Genomic DNA, 21,674 nt, shown 5'->3' with positions numbered 1-21,674 from the left:
GGAATGCCCAAGTTCAAAACAACGTCGCGTGGGACCTCTTGGTGTTATCCGGGAAGAATTCATTGCGGAAAATTTCCGGGTCATCATAGAGCCATGCGGAACATCAGTCGTTTCAGTGAAAGGAGACGCTGCGGAAACAGTTGCCGCAGACGGCACGGCGAGAAAGGCGTGCGGGAAGACCGAGCGGCGCAAGTAATCTTCCCTGCAGGGCATTGGCTCCCTCGTAACGATTGCCGTACAAGCTCGGCTGCTCACCGCAGCCTTCGCAGCGTCGCGGGGCGTGTAATGAGCGCGGCTTGGCGTTTACAGACAATAACAGGGTCAAAAATGGCAGCAGCAAGCGCCGACACAAAGAGCGGGAAGAGGGGGTCGAAACAAAAGACAATATGCCAGTTCCTGCCTTAGAGATGTTCTTGTTATGTTTTAGCTCTCGGCGCTGAAGAAGCCGTCACGGAAACGAGATAAATTAAAAGGCTGGAAACGAAAGCGCCTTGTGGTCAATATTTCTTTTGTCGGCCGGTCCGCGGCAGCCGTCTCTCAGAGGGCTTCAGTGGTGGTCGTATTAGCGACGGCACGAGGCGGACAAAGAGGCGCCCCCGCCGGCCACGAGCTGGGAGGAGAGAGAGACGGGGACAATGCGCGGGAGGCAAATTACCGCGGGAGAGGGCGACGGCCGAATGGCACGCTGGGTTTGAACAATGGAGGCTCGAGCTTGACTGTTTTCGAGCGTATGGCCAAATGATGAATAGACGCGAGACTGAAATACAACCCGCACGAAAGCAAAGCTTTGTTCCCCCCGTTCCTCGGCGGCGCAAGGAGAGACGGGGGCAGCGCTGCGGGCGCGATGGAGAGCGAGCAGTAACCGCGAAAGCCGAGTAGGAGAAGCCCGGGCGCTCACCACCCGTGCTTAGCGCGCGTGCGACATTAGGAAGCACGATGTAACAAGTTTTCTGGAGACGAAGAAGACAGAGCGGGAGCTGAACCAAGCGGAAACCGGAATCGCGCGATACGCCGCACCGCAGAGCAGTGACTTCGTGGATTATGTTGGAAGCAAAACTAGTTTTCGCTTAAACGTAAAGCAGATTTTTCGGCACCATAAGTAACTGCGTCGTCCTATTTATATAAACGAGTCAAGTTGTACAGCCTGCGCACAGCTGGTTTTAAAATTGCTCCCTCAGAAAAGGACATCAATGTAAGGAGGAGCCGCGCAAAGATCTCGGGTCGCAGAAGCCGGAACCGGAGAGAGCACCACTTCTGCGCAAGACAGATGAAAGCGCGCACGGCTGGGTACGGTTACAAAGCAGAGCTAATTTTCCAGGTTTGCGCCAGCTTTTATTAAACGGTACTTCTATTTCGTCCTTCTGCAGGAGAATGTAACCAAGAGAAAAATCCAATTAGGAGATATTTTTTCTTTGCGTGGAATGAGTTTTAGAGTTTTACAAAAAAAGGCACTGAAATTGTTCGCGGGACTCTGCCTACATCCAAAAGCTGAGAGAGTTAGCTTCACGACGTCTACTGTTAATTCCGCGTAACTGCCGGAGCGCATGAATTTCGCTCAGGGGATAAAACAAAATACGTGAATTGAATCGACAGAGGGCCAATTTATCTCTCTCCTTTGTTTATGTTTTTGTAAAACGTTTTATTTGAAAGGAAACCATGTTGGGTTAAAAGGGGAATCGGGAACAGAAGGAAACAGCCTCTCTAGGAGACCCGTCTGCTTGGCGAAAGCCAGGAGCAATTCGAGCGCGACCCTGTGTGAGTCTGGTGAGCCTGATGTGGGCCGGATCCATGTCTAGTAGGACGGCACCTGAGGCATCCAGAGGTGACGTTTCCGGAGCGGAGAATAGGCTCAATAGTCCCAGAACAGATGTGCCGCAGTGGGGCCTATAGTCAGGCCGCAGTCGGGACATTTGAGATGTTCAATGGGTGGCCCTGGGTCGGCGGGTCGGAGGTCTTGGGTTTTTGGTTGGTAGGATGAAGAAGAAGAAGAACGGTCTGATCGCCTCAATCGTCGTGGCTGGTAATTTCGCCGCCTTTAGAACACGTCCGGTGTGAGGAAGGGGCCCGAACGTATACCCTGTGTACCTGCCCAGCCCTAGGCTGCCCTTGAGGAAGTGGGTGCGGGTTTACAGGAATGGTGGCTTGCAATTACCTATTACGCACGTTCTTAGCCACTCTTTGTGTTTTTTGTGGGTCGCATGTCAGTACGGGCACGGACCTCCTTTTCATCGAGCGGCCGTGGTACGGGCATGTGTGCCCAAGGAGATTGTGTGTGCCTCGTGTGCGGCGGATTCGCGAGGCTCTGAGGGAACTCGGACGACGTGGCTGAAGGAGTGCGCGCGCCGCCTCGTGAGCTCTCAGTGCACTTCATCCCTTGGTGACCAGGGATACAGTGTACAGTGACAAGGATACCGTACGCTGCCGCTCTACGACAGGCCATTGCTTTGCTGATGACGAAAGGATGTGTTTAGTCTTGCAGGCTTGAAGCGCAAGTTGGCAGTCTATGTAAACGTCGAGACGAATAGCGGTCGCCTTGGTTGAAATGCGATCTTCGGCCCACGCAATCGCACGGAGTTCTAGCTCTGCAGGATCGTCGGCTTGCGCGCCGGTAAAAAAGGTGGATTCCGTGATAGCGGAGCGGAGCGCGTGGTAGAAAATGCTGCCTCACCTCTGCGTTCATCAAAGGCTGCGCCCGTGTATGTGTACAGTACGGCTAGCTGAGTGGCGATGCCTTGGGAACACGTCCCTCGTGGCACCTGGAGAAGGCCGCGCGGCGTTGTATGTCGGGGGCCCATATTGCGGGGTACTGGTGTAGGGTCAACAACTGGAATGTCCTCCCAGGGAGCAACTTCTTCCGGAAAGGGCAGAAGGTCTGAGATGGGTTGGCCGGTGTGCCCTAACTTGTCATGTGTGTTTCAGGGCGCGCGGAGCAGTTTCTCAATTTGAGCATGCTTAGGAAGGCCTGTGATCAGGCGCATTGCTGCCCTGTGTAGTACCTCGAGTTGAGTCCAACGACGAGCTAGAATTGGTTGTAACAAAAGAGCTCCGTATGTTACGCGTGACGTCAGCTATGACCGTACAAGTATACGGCATGCTTCTCTGTCAGCGCCTCCCATGCGAAATCAGATTCGTTTGATCACGTGAGTTGTTTTGTGCCATGTCTGACGAGGCTCGGTGATGCTGTAATCCGCAGGGCCCGCTCTGTCAACAGGAAGTTCGAGAACATGCACGGGCTTTTCCGCCACCTTTAGTACAATCGGCAAGAAGACGAGAAAAGTATCAAGAAGGCAAAACGTAGTATAGGCAGCAGCAAAGAATAATAAATAACGCCGTCAGCGGTATAAATAAAAACAATAAAAAGTATTTTACAAAAGTTCGTTTTGAAAACGCGTTCCCGGAGCTCTTCAAGGAACTAAAACCTTTGGCCACGACGTGTCTTAGGTGGTGTGCCTTCGGTTGGTTAAGACTAACTTTTTATATTTCGTAAGGATTTCCTCGTGGAAAGTCCGTTTGCTATCCGGAAGCATCATGCGCAATAGTCTGCGGCCTGCGTTGACAGTCTGTTTACGTTTGCGCTTGGCTAGAGTCCGTGGCCGCATGCAGGGCTCTCTCTGGGGTTCCCCTTTAGCCCCACAAAACAGGACTAAGTACGTGTCGGGATTCCCCCGAAATGTTCACAAATACGCGGCAGAGAAAGGGGACCACGCACTTCAGTCGAGATCCCTAGCTGTAAACGTTTGTCTCACCTCTCGAGCGCAACGCCGAGTCTTATAGGAGCTGACCACTGATTTCTCGCACTTTTCTGCAGTCCACGGAGTCAATGGCGTAAAAGCATGCCCGTTTAATAGGGGCCAGATACCCCACCAACGAACCTGCTCCCCATCGTTAAGTTTCAGTGCTGGAAGCATTCACATCACTGGGATACTTGCTCCCGTGATTTTGAGGTGTGCATGAGTGCAGCAAAGGTTAAGTCAGACGTGTAACGAAGATGAGAGGCAACATGTGGAATATATCAGTTACAGTACGGCTACCAAGACACGGGACTAGAAGTAGTCCGGAAGACAGGTAACACGATGGAGGGGTGATACGTGAAAAATCGATGGCAAATAATGGCTTCGTATGGCACAGGACGGGAGTGCTCGGAAGTGGACATAATTAGGCTGCAACTTCTGATGATGATGATGGAGGTGGTGGTGGTGATGGTGATGGTGACGATGGTGAAGGCTACGATGACGATAATAAGGATGCTATGGCACTTCCCAACAAGCTGAGTGTAATTATGATACTGCTTCAGGCTGGTCCTAGTCTGACGAAATTAACCGCCACAGTTATTAACCCCACCCGCTATTCCACTTGTCCGGCCGCGGCGTCCGCTTTTCTGATGGAGGCGAAAAGCAAAAATGCCCGTGTGTACGAGATTTCGGCGCACGTTAAAAATCCCCTGCAGGTGGTCAAAATTAATCCGGAGCCCTCCACTACAGCGCGCTTCATCGCCTGCGTTGCGTCAGCGCGTTAAAGCCCGCAATAAATTATTCCACTTGTCACCAAAACGTAAACATGAACACGCTAGCAGAGGGAAGTGCCCAAATTCTGCTCAAACCTTGCTGTCCCTCGTTTGTATAGCAGTCATTGTGTGCGCCAAAACTCAAGAAAATGGTACAAAACACTGAAAATGCTCCCCAGTAATATTTGCACTTGACTAAATGGTCAGCGTAGAGAATATGGTGATAGCGCATCAGTAGAGTTAGACGGAGGGCTATGATAGTCTAATACCGTAGTCTTGGAAAATGCACGCTTAGACCAGAGAAACGCTTTATCACCCACAACTTCGTTCTAAGTGCCTGCAGCTCTTTCCAGTTAAAGAAACACTACGGGATTCTAAGGCACGCAGTTGGCAAGTTGCAACACATGACCTAACTTTTCGGTAAAATCACAGGTAACGTAAGCTCCAAACAACATATCGTAGCTAAATATCTTGATACATTTACGTTAGCGCTAACGTAATAATTATGCCAAGTCACGCCCTTAAGATTCTGTCCTGGTTCGTTTATTGAAGAACATGAATTTTCAACATCCCACCTTGTGTTACGTGCTCACTTCGAGTTTCGGGAGTTATCCCTACTTATACGCTTTAAACCATATCCATTACTGTCCACGCAGCTATACTGGTTACCCTGTTTAAAGGCGTCCAAGTCCACTGAGTAATTTCCTTTTTTTTTTTTTTTTGCGTCACTCGTTAGTACTTCCTCTTAGCACGAAATCATATAAAAATATTACATTTCCAAAACCTCCTAATTACTTTAACATACTAACCCCGAAAATAATTAATCAAGCCTTCTAGGGGGTCCGCCTCATTGGCCGCACACATGTCGTACACGCACAGTCTTGGCGGCCAGGGAAGGCAACCGGATGAAGGGGAGGCCGGGGACGCAACAAAGGGGTGCGGAAGAGAGGCGTGTGCGAAGGAAGCGGAGACACCGCCTTTGATGAGGAGCGTAAGGTCAGAGCAGATTAATGGAGTGGCTGTGACACCTCGTCGAAAAGGGCTCGTTAATTTCAACACAATTTGCCTCGCCGATTGTCTTTGGCGCATGGGCACAAGTGCGCCACTCCATGGGGGCGGAAAAATAACATCAAAGCGGCAGCTTCATGCGTTTCATGCAGTCATGCTTAATACAAACTACCAGCTGTGTAAAAAAGGCTGACGCATTCGCTGTGCAAAATCTGTTACGCGATCGGTGACGTCATGCGGCTACAACTAACGTACAAGTTCCCATAATTCTTTAGCAATAACAAAGCTTAAAATCACACCTGATTTTGCTTTGCTATCATTACGACTGTACAGGTAGGTTTATCCGTGTCGCGTTTTCAAGGCACTGTCACTGCTAATTACGATGGAAGTGCTCACGATGGGAGAAGCGCTACGGAGACGAAGATTAACAAGAACACAGTACCAAGCGCTGCTACAGTCTGGAGCTACTAACGGTGGAAAATTTTTGATTGGGAAACGTGCTTATTTGCGTATACAGTGAACACCTGTCTCACCCTAAAACCGGTGTCACAATGCGGTAAAAGAATTAAACCCGGAACACCAACAACAGAAACTGCGTATAACCACATGGCACGGGCAACAACCTTGCAAAGTCGTGAAACCAAACACAATCAAGCTCCATCTAAAAACGCAATCTCGATAAAACAGACGGCGACTGACTCAAGAGCTCTTTCTCCCTTCTTAGTAAAGGCAAACTTAAATAATATTTCTTGTTGACCACGGTCTGTGTGCTCGTCAACGATAATGATAACCGATAAACATAACCGGCATTATAATGAGCAGAAAACGTACACTACACACGAAAACCCCGAGGAGCGAGAAAATGCCGAGCGGTCGTGAGCGCGTGCCTCGCGGAGACTGTCCAGCTTCCCCAACTCGCGCAGTGGTGATGTGTCCCTCACTGCTCACGTAGAAAGAAATCGTGCAGCTTCGCCAGTGTCGATGACTACTACTAGCACAGTGCAAAGCGACGAGCTGACCTCGTCGGAAGAAGTTACCCTTGGGTGGCTCAGATTAGCCTAACTTCTCCCCCTTTCGGAGGATCCGCCGTTTCCCAGGAGGGAACCTCGCGGAGGTTAAGGCCCACCCGGTGAGCCAGTTCTGCGGAACTGCCCTTAACCATGCACCTTTTCCACCAAGTCCCTAGGTTACAAGGGCTCATCACTTCCCTCGGCCAGTGATTGATTGATTGTAGGGTTTGACGCGCCGACGCAACGCAGGCGATGAGGCGTGCCGTAGTGGAGGGCTCCGGATTAATTTTGACCACCGGGGGATCTTTAACCTGCGCCGAAATCTCGTACACACGGGCGTTCTAGCTTTTCGCCTCCATCAGAAAAGCCGCCGCCGCGGCCGGGAATCGAACCCGCGTCCTTGTGCTCAGCAGCGCAACGTCTTAGCCACTGAGCCACCGCGGCGGGTTTGCAGTCATTGCGTTTCGATTTTGGCCGTTTTCGTTATCACTAAGGTCAAACTTCGGGTGCACCACGGTTTTTGGAGGAAAGGGTTTATCATTTTTTGCAATTTCTATCACTGTTATTTCTTTTGGTTAAAAAAATGCTAACTACTTCGACATGTTCTCAGAGCTGGAGATTAGAACAGGTACTTTGGGAGACGCTACCTTCCCAATGATGACACGTTTGGTTAAGCGGTAGTTACAGGCAACAGGAGGAATGTCTATAGGGGCGTTTTTTTTTTATGGTCCTTCAGCAAAGCGGCCGCCGCGGCCGGGAATCGAACCCGCGACCTCGTGCTATGCAGCGCAACGCCTTAGCCACTGAGCCACCGTGGTGGGTCCCCTCGGCCAGCGACCAGCTCGCTATGTAGGCCCCTTCCAAGCAACGGTTACAGAGGTTCACTACACCCCCGCCCTCAGGGTGTATACCCATTGCTTCAGCAATGGTCCGCCCCCTATAAAACGGGCTGTACGCACAGGTGCAGTAGTTACCGCGCAACATTGACACCCCGGCCTCCTCTCACGCTGGATTAGAGGGATGCGCTACAACACCCAGCCGTTGACCTCCTCCCACGCTGGAATACAGGGGCAAGTTACCTCCCCCAGCCAATGGGTGATCCCACTTTTCATGCTTCCTCACGGGAATCTAGAGAGTCATAGTCATAGTCATCAACAATTTCGAACTTCTACAAATGCGTGGGGATGTGTCCTACACTGCTCACGCAGAAAGAAATCCTGCAGCTTCGCTACGGTTCCTTGCGCGACTTAATGCGAACTTCCCCAGTTTTTGAGTAATCGCGCCAGTGTTGGTCTTGTAGCTACACCTTCGCAGAATATTTGTCTTAAAGCGCTAAAAAATACCTCAGCGATTCTACACAGAGCTAAAACTGAGAAAATCCGCCGTGTATCAACTTTATTCCCTAAACTAATGTTCGGGGTACGTGGTTCAGTTCCACATCATCATCATCATTATCATTACCAGCCTATCTACGCCCACTGCAGGGCAAAGGCCTCTCCCATTATTCTCCAATTACCTCGGTCCTGTGCCAACTGTGACCAATTTATCCCCGCAAACTTCTTGATCTCATCTGCCCATCTAACTTTCTGCCGCCCCCTGCAACGCTTGCCTTCTATAGGGATCCACTCTGTTACCTTTAATGACCAACGGTTATCTCGCCTCCGCATTACATGCCCTGCCCACGTCCATTTCTTTTTCTTAATTTCCACCAGTGTGTCCTTAACACGCGCTTGCTCTCTGACCCACTCCGCTCTCTTCTTGTCCCTTAAAGTTACACCTATCATTTTCCGCTCCATTGCCCGCTGAGTCGTTCTCAATTTAAGTTGAACCTCTTAGTGAGCCTCCAAGTTTCTGCCCCGTAGGTGAGTACCGGTAAGATGCAGCTGTCATACACTTTCTTCTTCAGCGACAGTGGTAGGCTGCTATTCATTATCTGAGAATGTCTGCCATATGCACCCCACCCCATTCTGATCCTTCTAATTATCTCTGCCTCATGGTTGAGATCTGGGGTCACAACTTGGCCTAAGTGGATATATTCGCTTACCACTTCCACTGCCTTGCCACCTATCTCAAACCGCTGTGCTGTCCCGAGGTTATTGATCATTACTTTAGTTTTCTGCATATTAATTTTCAGGCCCACGGTTCTACTCTGTTCGCCCAGTGCGGAAAGCATGCTTTGCAATTCGTCCCCCGAGTTACTTAGCAAGGCAACGTCATCAGCAAATATGAGGTTACTGAGGTATTCTCCATTAACACTTACTCCCACCTGTTCCCAATCCAACGTTCTGAATACTTCTTGTAAACATGCTGTGAATAACATTGGAGAGATTGTGTCTCCTTGTCTGACACCCTTCCTTATAGGTATTTTACTGCTCTCCCTATGGAGGATGATGGTAGCTGTAGACCCATTGTAGATATCCTCTAGTATTCTTACATAATGCTCATCTACCCCCTGGTTCCGTAATGCCTGAATGACTGCTAGGGTTTCGACCGAGTCAAATTCTTTCTCATAATCTATGAAGGCTATATATAGGGGTTAAGTATACTCAGCGCACTTCTCTATCACCTGATTTATCGTGTGAATATGGTCCATTGTTGAATAACCTTTAAGGAACCCTGCTTGTTCTTTAGGTTGGCTGAAATCTAAGGTTGCAGTCAACCTTGCAGCTCCTGCAGCTTTGCTACGGTTCCTTGCGCGACTTAATGCGAACTTCCCCAGTTTTTGAGTAATCGCGCCAGTGTTGGTCTTGTAGCTACACTTTCGCGGAATATTTGTTTTAAAGCGCTAAAAAATACCTCAGCGATTCTACACAGAGCTAAAACTGAGAAAATTCGCCGTGTATCAACTTTATTCCCTAAACTAATGTTCGGGGTACGTGGTTCAGTTCCACATGTATACACACTACTATCTCGCAGTTGTATCTTCCTGCCTTCGCTGTCACTCGACCTCACTCTCCTACCCAGCCCCGTACTTCTCACAGCAGACATTATGCGAGCGCTGTAAGACGGAACACAGAATTTAAATACACGGGATGAACGCTAGACATAAACCTATCGTTCATCCCCTGTATTTATATCCTGTGCCCCGCATTTCGCCTCTAACAAAATGTTTTCAGTATCAAGTAACCAGCTAGCCCAACTTTCGATAATTAATTCTCACAGCCTATTCATCTACTGAAGCGCCTGTGTTGCGAGAAATGCGAAGTGAGTAATGAGCAAAATGCCTGTGTTGCTAGTAATCATCGTAACACTGATAACGTCGACTTCGCCCTTGTATAGGCTACGACCGGGAACGTGTAAGTGTGCGACCGATTGCGACAATGGCCCACCGACAAGGGGAGCGGTGGAAAGGAACCTTTGGGATGAGAAGAAAGATTTCGCACTGGGCAATCACGAGAACGTCGTTTTGTTGATGTGAGCAGCGTGGTGAAAACTTCCAGTAGGCGACGTCTGAACGGGGCGTGCAAAGCGAATCGATTGGAGGGGATGAGGGGGAACTTGGGCCTTCTCGTCGAGTCGATGTTTCACCGAATTGGGCTTTGCTGAGTAGGAAAGCGAGTTCCAACTAGGGATATTCAACGAACGTATCACTGAAGCGAAAATCAACCCCTGTGTCTATATATGCGAGGTAAGCTTGAACCATTAGAAAATGAGAGTAGGGACATCGTAGGAATAGGAACGAGTGACATCGCTGAACTTGCCCCCATCACTCAGTTTGACACCCCCTTCATATGAGCGGACTGTTCACCTCCCATTGGGGGGGATTTCATTCCACCTCTAAGTTGACATTAAGAGATGCCTTATTCAAAGCTGGAGGAACATGGAGAAGGACAAGATTTATGATGAGACAAAACAGACACAGCGATGACCGCGCAATTGATTGCTTTTCGAGCACCCTAAATACAGCTCTGTAAAGCGATAAAAATGGAAGAAAGGTATGTATGAAAGTTGCATGTATGACAGGATATTGGGGGCTGTTCTGACGAGTTTTTACTGCGTTTTTAGGTCTATGTTTTGATTCCTTTTTCATTGCTGTGCACAGATGTATTTAGGGCGCTTGAAAAACACTTCATCGTAGATTATTAGTCAGAGCTGTATCCGTTCTGCCTCATTGTACGTCCTGCCATTCGCGCTATTTCTTCACATTGTAACCATAATCCGCTCAGACCATTTACTCTCTATCCTGATATACATAAACATATTTCCTATATATCATTCTTTAATGTTTTTATGAGCTGTTGGAGCTGGGCTCGCACATAAGCACAGTGAATCTGGCAAGTTGCTAAGTTGCTCCTCCACCCTCCACCCTCTAGTGGGTGAGGGGAGTGGGTGGGTCTAGAGTGCCCAAAGCGAAGGCTGCATAGCCAATAAGATTGCCTCGCATTCGCCTGGCCGTCACCAACAAGCGCACTGCTTCCACGACAAGACAGTTTGAGATAGCTCTCTGCTCTTGTTTTCGTCGGGGGTGTTATTTTTCTCAGAAGTAGTGTTCTCGCGGCTCAATGGTAGATTTGCGAGATGCATAAGGCATGTTGCTGACATTCGTGCTGGACATATTGAATGCAGCTTTGTGGCTTAAATTAAAGAAGTGAGAACTCACAGGCAGAGATTTAGGCATTCAATCCGTCATTAAAACTCGAAGGACTAAAATGGTAATGCAAAATTTGCCTTTTCATAGGGTTGTTCTCGGAAGAAAAACAAGGGATGAAAAACAAGGTAAGCTGTTGTAAGCCGGTCGCTACAGAAGATGTTGTCAGTCCGAATATATATACATATATGTGTTATGCTGCTTGCTTTATTAAGGAGCCTCGCAAAGTTATTCATCAGTGCGCGAGCATTTTGTTTCCGATAGGATAAAAAGAATCGCGAGAAGAAATCCTTCTTCATTCGCTGTTGACATTCAGGACAATGCGGCGTCAGGACAGGAGGCGCACTGCCAGCAAGCCTTTGAATTTCGGTGACTTAAATTTATCGCAGCAGCCTAAGGTGCCGCATACAGTGGCATTCCCGTCACCAATGCCGGCGTGGGTGATATCTCGGCACAGACCGGACTAAACCTCCCGGCACGTGGGCGCACGTGCACGCAAAACAGCACGACCGTGTTTTCGGACACAAACGAATTAACCTGTCGAGGCGCGTTATGGGCAAAACATCGGTGGTGCCAAGATGAAGCATGGGTTCCCCACTTTGATAATTTCCCCCCGCACACGCCTACCCCCACCCCTAACCATGTTTTCTATATTTTTATTTCAGGGAGGTGGGTGGGGGGAGGAGGGCGAATTCGAGAGATTCAAAGTTTGTCAGTCGATCTCATTTGCATATAGAGTGGATGAGCTGTTTACATTTTAGCTCAGGCGCTTGTCGGGCCGCTTTCGGGTCCCTTCCCCGTCTTTGAAACCGTGTGATTTTCAATCTTGCCGAAGTATCGCCCCGCCGCGATGCATTTCTTCGCGCTCATCAGAAAAGAAGCAGCTCACGCCTGCCACGCGCTCTCGAAGAAAATCCCCGCGTCTTGTACAGAGGAGGAGGCCGTGAACGTCGAATGGGGATGCTGCGCTGGTAATTTAAATATTCCGCAAGCCTTTCGTCTGACTAGAGCTTTTGTTTCCTGCTGTCTTCTACCCCCATAGTTTGTCGCGAATATGACTCGATGAAGTCACCCAAACGAGGACGAAAGATTTTGCGCAAGTGTCTCAAAGAATTTCGTGCGTGGTCGAGTCTTCTTGCTGCATTGGTAAACAAATCTGAATACACGTAGATTTGCGCTTACTGGCCACACATGTGACGTATTGTTTACTCATTTCACTGTACGCTTACGGTTGAGAGTGCTTTGTGCTGTTGGCAGCAGTAAATAACTCGTGCAGAGTCTCGTCAAGGGTGTTGCTTGCGCGGGAAGAACGAAGGGCTAGCAGAACAGCTTAAACATCGGGAAGAACATGTATACTCGTGCAACTTGCAAGCTGGGGTTAAGGCTCGTGAGTTTCAAGGGTTTGGATGCGGGGTGTGAAAAGCTGAGTTTTTGAGGATCATTATATGTGCGCGTGCTAAATACAGTGCCGCATTTTTCATTCGTTCGCTTTGATACTCGATATGTATATATACAAAAAAAAAATGATTTTTTAGTTATTTAGTTGCGCAGTGGACTAAAGCCACGTGCCCGCTCAATCAAAGTCGCGGGTTCAAATCCTACTAGGGTGTTTTTTTTTTTTTTTGTCTCTCTCGCTCACTTGCTGACAAAGATTGCACAGGGTCAGGCAGCAATTGTAAGGATCTTGTGGTAGAGATTTACGGAACGGGGTAGTGCGCGTGTCATCAATTAAACGCTCTGGGGGCCGAGTATTGTCTCTCCTTCTTTTACGACGTGCGCGAAAGGGGTGCCAGAAATCAACCGCTTCTTTGCAGGCCATTGGCGGCACGCAGTGGTAAATGAGGCGCAGCCTCCCAAGAACACTGCGCGCCGGATGAAAGAATTCCGCATAGTGATGGTGACACGGCAGAAGTCATTCCGGATCGGCAGGAGACATGCCGGGGTCAGTAAAACAGCGCAAGTAGCAATAGGATTGAAGGAAGCGGGGGCCCCATTCGCTCTACGCGTGCCATTGGCACCGCGACCACCAGCGCGGCGGTTTCACCGATAACTGAGCGCGCCAGAAGTCGAAATGAACGCCGGAGACGGAAAGCTCGCAGAGAAAGCGAATCCGGCGTCGATCGTAAAATGGGAACAAGAAATAATGGCGCGACGACGCGCGTTAACTTCACAAGGAGACGAAAGAGGAGGGAGAAAGATAGAGCCTAGCCGGATGCCAAAGTAGCAGCCAATAGATGGGCCAGCGGAGAGCGCACGCGCGTTACGCGAGCCGTTGCCTTCGGCCGGCGAGAATAGCGCTGCCCGGGCTACGGGCGCGAACCTGGCGCAAGAGGCGGTGCCCGAAGCGGCCGCTGGTCCTTTTATTGTCCGGCGAAGAAGCCGGCTCAACACCCACACCTGGGCACAGGCGGGCCCCTCAAGAGCGGGAACTGGTGAATTCGTAAAACGTCCGCGTGGTGATGGGTTTTTGCAATGGGTCTCGTTTTCCTATCCGAGACTTCTTAGGTCTTGAAAAGTATCATCTCCCCGAGGAAGATGATTGAAAAGCGCGAATGGAAAGGACGAACAAGGTGAGAAAAAAAAAACAAGTATCGACGACGAGCGCAGATCGGTGCGGATTATTTTTATTAGTATTTCACTCGAGGAACATTTTTCCAGTTTCATGTAAGATATAAATGGAGTTCAAAACGAACAAACAAATGCGCCGAATGTTAAACGAAAAACATGTACATAAAAAAAAACCGTGTGTATACTTGTCGGCCAAGCTATATAGGTACCCATCATGGAGAAGAAAAAAAGGAGCAAAGAAGTGACCATCCCCAGGCCCACATAAATAAGACTTTTTATATAGATATAAAAATAGCATTTGTCTCAGAGTGACATTTTGCGCTGTTCGGAGCCGGACGCGGCTGGCAGGCGACATCAGGAGCGGTGAACGCTGCTCGTGGCCGAGAGAGGCACTAATGTGTTGCGCGCTTCCCTAATGGTGAAAAAGGGGCGCGCGGGGGAGAGCGACAGCAGTGACAGCGAGCAGCAGCGGCGAGGGGCGAACGAAAACGCGCGGTGGCGGCTTCGGTAATCAAGCGAACAGCAAGAGGGAAACGTGTGAATGCGGGGCCCGCTTCGTAGCGTGTTCAGCCGGCTGACAGGCCGGAAGGAAGGCGTACTCGAGGCTGCCTGCCGTCAGCACGGCTAGCGCCAGCGAACAAACAGCCAGGGCGGCCCCGGCGCAGCGCCGAGCCAAAATAAGAGGGCGGCGAAAGCTGGTGCTACGCCGCGAATGCGCCAGGATCGCACACAGCTGGCCAGCTCTTCCGATATGCCGGCGGCGCAATGCTCTCGACGCGTGCCCGCGCACGCTGCGGCATGTGTTCGCTCCGTGAGCGCGCTGCGGCACCCACTGCAATATGCCGGCTCGGTGGCCGCCGGCAATCCGATCGCGCAGACCTCCCCTCAATTCGCTGCGCACATCCACTCGTTTCGCTTTTGTTTTTCCCGCGCCTTCCGTTGACGGAGAAAACGCGGAATATGGCAGCGCGCTAAGGCCAAGGGCCGCGCTTCCCTCCAGGGCACCGGCTCTCCTGAGGCGCGCTTTTATACGCGAATGAAACCAGCCAGTGGCGGCGGCAGAGGCGTGCTGGATGTGCGGGAGGATCGCCATCATCCAGTGCCGGCGATCGGCCCGATCCGCCCTGTGACTTGCCGAGGCCGAGAGACGTTCGTTTGGCGCGGCCGCCGGCTAAACACGAAAAGCAAGACAGGGTGCGTGTCCCCAGGCATTACACCTGAAAGGTGTTGGGCCAGCTCACTTGGCTTGCAGCCCCTTCATGCTTATCTGGTGTGCAGGATAAAAAACAGCAAAAAACAAGGAAAAAGCAGCCCCGAGACGAGTGACTGGAGAAGAATGGATCGACGCAGCGCTGAGCCTGCAATTTCTTGTCTAGTCTGTCTCCGTGCTTTTTTCCCCCTCCTTTAATCGGGAGTGTTCACCAACCAGCACACTTCCCTACAATTTTCCCTTTTATTTCGCTTCAGCGCGCGCACAGCCGCTGCCACTACACCTCTAGTCCATCATCGTCCCCTTTCCGGGTAATTAACAGCTTCTGTCCCTGGTCCTTTTTTTTTTTCGCTCCCCAATACAACAAAGTAAACCGACTATGCTTGTTACGGACAGAAAAAAAGAAACAAAAAGAAAAAACTGGCCCACGCACCTTGAGCTTAACGAGACACCGAAGTGAATTGGTAAAACTAAAATACGCGGTCGTATTGCGTAATCCAAGGCAAGTAATCTTTTATTTCCCTATTTAGCATAAGTCTGCAGCATTAGCTCATTTTTCGGAGCTCCGAGAAAAGAACATCATGAGGTGGCATCCGCGGACGCCTCGCAAGCTACGGAAAATGCGTCACCGAGGTCTGCAACGTGGTTTGACGCGATGTCCGTGCTTACCGTTATTTAATGTTTCTAATATAGACTTTTTGCTTCCTCACGCACAGTTTATTCAAATCAAACCTACTCACTATCCGTTGTATTCATCAAAGTGTAGGCTGTCAAAATTTACGGCGGTATTCACGAGGAAGGATGGTGCAAGGAAAGCATCACATTTGAACTCACTCTTCTCGTAAGAACATGCTTGTGATTTCGCCGAAGGAAACTCCGAGCAGCGTCTATACATTCTAACCTGTATTCTTTCAAAGTAAGTAGGGAATCTCTCCCTGTCTTCGGTGTTTTAATTTCCCTTCCATCGTTTCGCCTTAATTCCGTTCTAAACAAGCAGGCGCGAGCCGCCAGTTATGCTGGTAAGCGTGCCTGTTAGCACGACGTCGTGACGAGCTATAGGTACAACGAAACATTACTTTCGCAGCTTGCGTAACGCACCACTCCTTGAATGCGTTGTTAGTGCTGCTGAGTCCAAAGAGGCAGGTTCGATCTCGGCCACGGCTGCCGTTTTTCTGTTGGAAGCGAAAAATGAAAGCGCCCGTTTGCGACACTTGGGTACACGTCAAAGATCTCCAGGTGATCTGAATTAATCCATAGCCCGGCACTACGGCGGGATTCACAGACCAGGTTTAACTTCGACCCCCCTCACCCCCCCGTACAACTTTGTTTTAAATACCTGAGCTGGTCAACAGTGTTCGGCTGGTGGAAACCGCACAGGGACATTTGGACTCAGAATACCCCTCACCGCCAGTGGCCCCACCAACTGAACACCTTGGTTATTGTAAAATTTATTCCTCCTCCTCCTCCTCCTCCTCCTCCTCCTCCTCCTCCTTCAATGACGTGTGCTTACGCACACCGAATCAGAGCAACAAAAACTACATAGTAAAATTCTTGCGGCGAGAACAGCCAACAAGAAGCGGATTTATACCAGTGGACTAATCACGTCTGCGCGTTGCTGTTACGCTTACTGGGTGATTCCACAAGAGAACGAACATGCGTGTACACGCGCATTTTTTGTTTCTTCCCATATTTTCATGAGTTATGCGCAAGCCAGAGATTATCTTAAAACTGCAATCTATTTTCCTCTAGCCTGCGTACTTCGCAAGAAAAGAAAATGCAAAGCTGGCGCGGGTGACGCGCAATTTCCGGGCTGTAGTTTTTTCCAACTTTGGGGCTTTGCGCACGGCAATGTTTGATTGTTCTGACTAAAATTTGCTTTAAAACAAATACTACCTCAAAACGCTAAACAGCTCAAAACAAGGTTTGCGTTCTGCCGTGAACACAAAAACCAGAAAAAAAAAATTGTAAAATGACGCCAGATGGTAGATTGTCGCTCACTTTGACGCCCCCTATCTCTGTATCTGTAACTGTGACCAACTTTTCAGTGACAGTGTCGACTAGATATTTGTAAACATATCCCGAAAATATCGCTTGTCTAGAAAAAAATATAAATATGCGAACAAAACATTGACTGTTGTGCTTTTTTTTAAAATGCGTAACTTTAAAATCAAAATGAAAAAAAAAAAAGCCGGTCTAGATTTCTTTCAAAAACCGGGGAAAAGAGACTCCTCAAGAGGGTCAACAATACTGCTGAAAAACAAGTTGCATCGTTTTGTTTGTACTGAAGTTATAGGCGGCTGAAATCACGCTTTAGAGAAGCGTCTCTGCGCCGTGTGATCCGCTACTCTAGCTGCTTGTCTGGCTTCCCGCTTTGATAAGAAAGTGTCTGTTCGCAATCTGCTGCCTCACGAGGGACGTTTCAACCTTTGAAGTCCTTCTAAAGAGAACTCTACGTTTTTAATTTTTTATATTTGAGATGTTTCACCGAATAGGCGCCGGTGGCGAAGACGTGCCAAAAAGCGCGCCTTCGCGGGCGTAACGTTTAGGGTAATAAAACAAAAAGTTTTCTTCGTGCGTCGACTGACGAAACTGATCCTGTGCCGGCCACCTGTTAAAAAGGGAACACTTGTTCAATAATGGAGCGCTTGTTTAACTAATAAAAAAATGAATAAAAAACTGCAATTGATTTCGATGTCTGAAGAACACCGACATTTAGCAGCACGCACCTATAGCGTGCAAAATTCCGCTGTGCAATTTAGTTATTACAGCGTTCCTGTCACGGCACGAGTAAACTGACACAAATAGTCGTAGGATTGAGCTTTTTGGCATGATCGAAGTGAAACAACGCGGACGCCTATTAATTTGCTGGATGACGTGGCTGCTGAATTCAAAACCGTTTCTTTTCTTTTTCATTCGTTCAAAAGACATGATCGTAACCATAAAATTAAACTGAACTACTTATAACGTTTTCGTTACAACTTGGACGTTCGCACATTCAAACACAGCCCACGAAATTTCTTGTATACGGGGCATATGAAAGGTCCCCCTTGCTGTTGTGCTATGTAACCGACAAATAGACAGACGTGCAGCATAAAGACTAGAGAACAAATTTGAGACATGTTAGGTCCCTTGTTACAAAAACCGACTCTTTCCCTATAGCCTCCCGATAAGTTCGCGCGCTAGCGGCATCTCCCAGGGTGGGCGCGTCACGTGCTTGTCCATGCGCACAAGCTCGCTCGCTACCTTAGTGGTTTCAATACTCGGTTTATCTGTACCCTCGGTGGGGACAGATGTTATTGCTTTGTTGGAGCGCGTCCAACTTGCGCCGCCTGCACCCGTCGAGGAGAGGCATGGAATTTTTCAGTATAGTTGCCCTTGGGGGATCAATGCACCCCTTTTGTTACACCCACCCGGCACTGGGTCAGGTTCGGCAGCCATAACACCAAGAAAATTCTTTGTTTTGTTACCATTCTCTTTGTTTTTTGCTAAAAAAGAAGGCACGCCCTCAAAGTCGCGATTTTTGGTGGGTCTTCGCCACCGGCGTAGCTGGGCGGGCTGCGCAGCTGCTCTGGGAAGCATCGAAATATGAAAGATTGAAAGATTAGATTTCCCTTTAGAAGAGCTTCAAAGGGTGAAAAGTCCCTAGTGAGGCAGCAGAATCCGAACAGACACTTTTTTTTATCAAAGCGCGAAGTCAGAAAAGCACCGGCAGTAGCCCATCACGCGGCGTGGAGACGCGTCTCGAAAGCGTGATTTCAGCCGCCTATAACTTCGGTACAAACAAAATGTTGCAACATGCTTTTCAGCAGTATTGTTAGCCCTGTTGAGGAATCTCTTTTCCCCAATTTCGAAAAAAAAAATCGCGACCGGATTTGTTTTTATTTTGATTTTTAAAGTTACGCATTTTACGAGTAACCACAGCAGTCAATCTTTCTTGCGTATATTTATATTTTTTTTCAGAAAAGTGATATTTTAGGGATATGTTTACAAATATCTGGTCGACATTTCCTATCACTGACAAGTCGAAGGGGGCGTCATAGTTAGCGACAATGTGGCGTCTGGCGCGATTTCACATTTTCTTTTTCTGATTTTTTTTGTTCACAGCAGAACGCAAACCTTGTTTTGACCGGTTTACCATTTTGGGGTAGTTTTTGTTTTCAAGCAAAATTTAGTCAAAACGATCAAAACTTGCTGTGCGCAAAGCCCCAGAGTTGGAAAAAGCTGCAGCCACCGGGAATTGCGCATCGCCCGCGCCAACTTTGCAACTTTTTTTTTTCTCGCGAAGTACGCACGCTAGAGGAAAACGGATTGCAGTTTTAAGCTATTCTCTGGCTGGCGCATAACCCATAAAAATATGGGAAGAAACAAAAAAAAATGCGCGTATACACGCATGTTCGTTCTGTCGTGGAATAACCCTACTCTCACTTTCAAAAATCATGCATTTCTCTCCTTCATTTCTCTCCTCTGAATAGAGGAACATGGTCATGCTGTATGCCACCTAAGCCCAATGCAGGTTTTACATGATTAAGATTAATCCCGGAGAATTTCCTGCTCAACGAACGCTGCCTGCGTACGTGGCTTATAAAAAGAGCCAACTCGCCGAACAAAGCATTTTACTGCGTGCGTAGTCTGGTTTCACATAAATCATCTTTGAACTTAAGAGGGAGAGAGAAGGCAAAAAGGAATGACAGCCCTTGTCAAAACTCAAACAATCGCTTCCTGTTTGCTGCCTTGTTTTGTAGATGAGAGAAACGAAGAAGGCATAAGGGAGACGAAAAAAAAAAAAAAAGACCCAGCCTCCACACACAAGTTTTGTCCATGCTGCCGTAGATTTTGAAGCCGGTCAAACAGGTCAGTACACTTTGAACGGGGCCATGAAAACAAAATACAACCTTGTTCAACTTGAAAGACCTAGCCTGTGGTAACGGCTCTATTCCAGTCATACAAGGCTTTTGTAGCAAAAAACAAAAACAAAAAAAAACAAAGAAATACTCAGGAACTTTCAAATTTCCGTTACAGGGACGCAACAACGGCCCCAATGACGCAATAGAGGTCAGCTGTCAAAACATAGTTATCAGTGTGTGAAGTGCCCGTTCTTATTCAAGTGATACGTTCAAATGGAACTAGAGACCCTTCTACAATCGCCCATTCGTGTTCCTTGGCGGTGGCTAAGGCCGACGGCCGCTATTGACACAAACAAGATTTTCTGACGTGATAGAGACTTGCCAGAAGATGGCTGGGGAGTCGCCCCTGCTTCATGTGCTTCATTTAATATCTCGAACAATAATAACAGAAGAAAAAGTCGCCTATTACTGTCCACTGGAGTTCATTTATTGATTGATTGTGAGGTTTAACACGCCGACGCAACGCTGGCGATCAGGCGCGCTGTAGTGGAGGGCTCCGGATTAATTTTGACCACCTGGGGAACTTTAACGACCGGCAAATTCTCGAACACACGGGCGTTTTTGCTTTTCGCCTCCATCAGAAAAGCGGCCGCAGCGGCCGGGAATCGAACCCGCGTCTTCGTGCTCAGCAGCACGACGCCGTAGCCGCTGAGCCACCGCGGCGGGTTGGAGTTCATCTAAAACGACTAGCATTCGGAGACGATGTCATCTTCGTTCCAAAGCATAATATCTTTCCTTTCAAGTTCCATGGTGTTGATGTTGATTCTCGTTTCCCATAAAGTTCCGATTTGAAAGTTGACCCGAGACTGGGCAAGTTTGGTCCACTGAGCGCAATATACACTTGTCTCGTTTTGGTCGGAGCGCGAGAAAGCCCTGCACCCGCTGAAAAGTATACCAAGTGAACCTAGTGTACAAAGAGTTGCCCTCTATTTTATTATCATGTATGGGTATACGGGGAAACAATCTAACTTGCGGCGCTACTAATGTTAACAAAAAGTGAAGTGCCACAGTAGCGTCGCCGCTGGCAAGTGTATTCGTTATCGAGAGCGATACGGCATTGACTAGCAAAGCAGGATCAGCATGTTTAAAGGAAGGCAGTGGTGGCGGACAAAACGCGTCTATGAAGCGTCGTCCTCACGGCGTAGTGATGCTGGGACAAAGCACGCACATCAATCATCACCTACATCAAAACCCAGGCAGGATAGCGCCAGCCATTGCGTAGCGTTCTTATATACCGGTGAGCGACCCAGGACGCAGTTTGAGCGGCAAAGTGAAATGCTGTGCACGGATAGTGGAACGAACGCGCACACACTCCCAGCGAGAAAACGGCGAAGAAAGAAAAATATTTCGCGTCGTCAAGAACAACCATTTCCTGCCTCCCGCGCCACCAGATAACGGGCCGCCAGCGAACCAAAACGATACATGAACAGTAGAGCCAACACAGTGGTTTCTGTAAAACATTACGCCAGTGACACAGAGGAGGCAAAAAATAAAATAAAGGAAATGTCTTAAGTTGACAGGCGGCCGTATAACTAGGACTCGAAGAATGGGACATAAACGGGGGAGGAGGGAGAAAAACTTCAGCACTGCCCCCTGAATGCTCGCAAACTGGGGAAGGACGTTTGCCACCAGACACAACATGGTGGCGATAAAGTGAAAAAGAAACAAAGAATCGGCAGGAAGAAGACGTCCGCAAGTATACATCGAGGCGCGTGTACACGACACAGCCGGAAGGAACAAAAGTCGGGCGGTATAACGGTCGTCCGGCTTTATTCTCCGGGGAGTCCGTTTTTGCGGGCCCGACGTTTCGACCAACCTGAGTTCCGCCAAGATGACTCGCGTGCGCACATGCATTATGGAAAAGGAAGCCAGTGTCACAGTA

At 48.8% G+C, this 21,674-nt stretch overlaps 2 protein-coding genes across 2 annotated transcripts in view; one reads left to right on the top strand and one right to left on the bottom strand.

Moving 5' to 3' along the window:
* Positions 1-21,674, top strand: part of LOC144155693 (uncharacterized) — a 654,708-nt gene that overhangs the window by 247,857 nt on the left and 385,177 nt on the right. The gene's annotated exons all lie outside the window — the stretch shown is intronic.
* The window catches only part of LOC144155692 (neural cell adhesion molecule 1-like), a 578,531-nt gene that overhangs the window by 197,640 nt on the left and 359,217 nt on the right, over positions 1-21,674 (bottom strand). The window lies entirely within an intron of this gene.

This window comes from Haemaphysalis longicornis, unplaced genomic scaffold, assembly GCF_048455015.1.
Source record: "Haemaphysalis longicornis isolate Haplotype H1 unplaced genomic scaffold, Haemaphysalis longicornis Haplotype H1 scaffold_1, whole genome shotgun sequence".
NCBI lineage: Eukaryota > Metazoa > Arthropoda > Arachnida > Ixodida > Ixodidae > Haemaphysalis > Haemaphysalis longicornis.
This window is presented reverse-complemented; position numbering and strand designations above follow the sequence as displayed.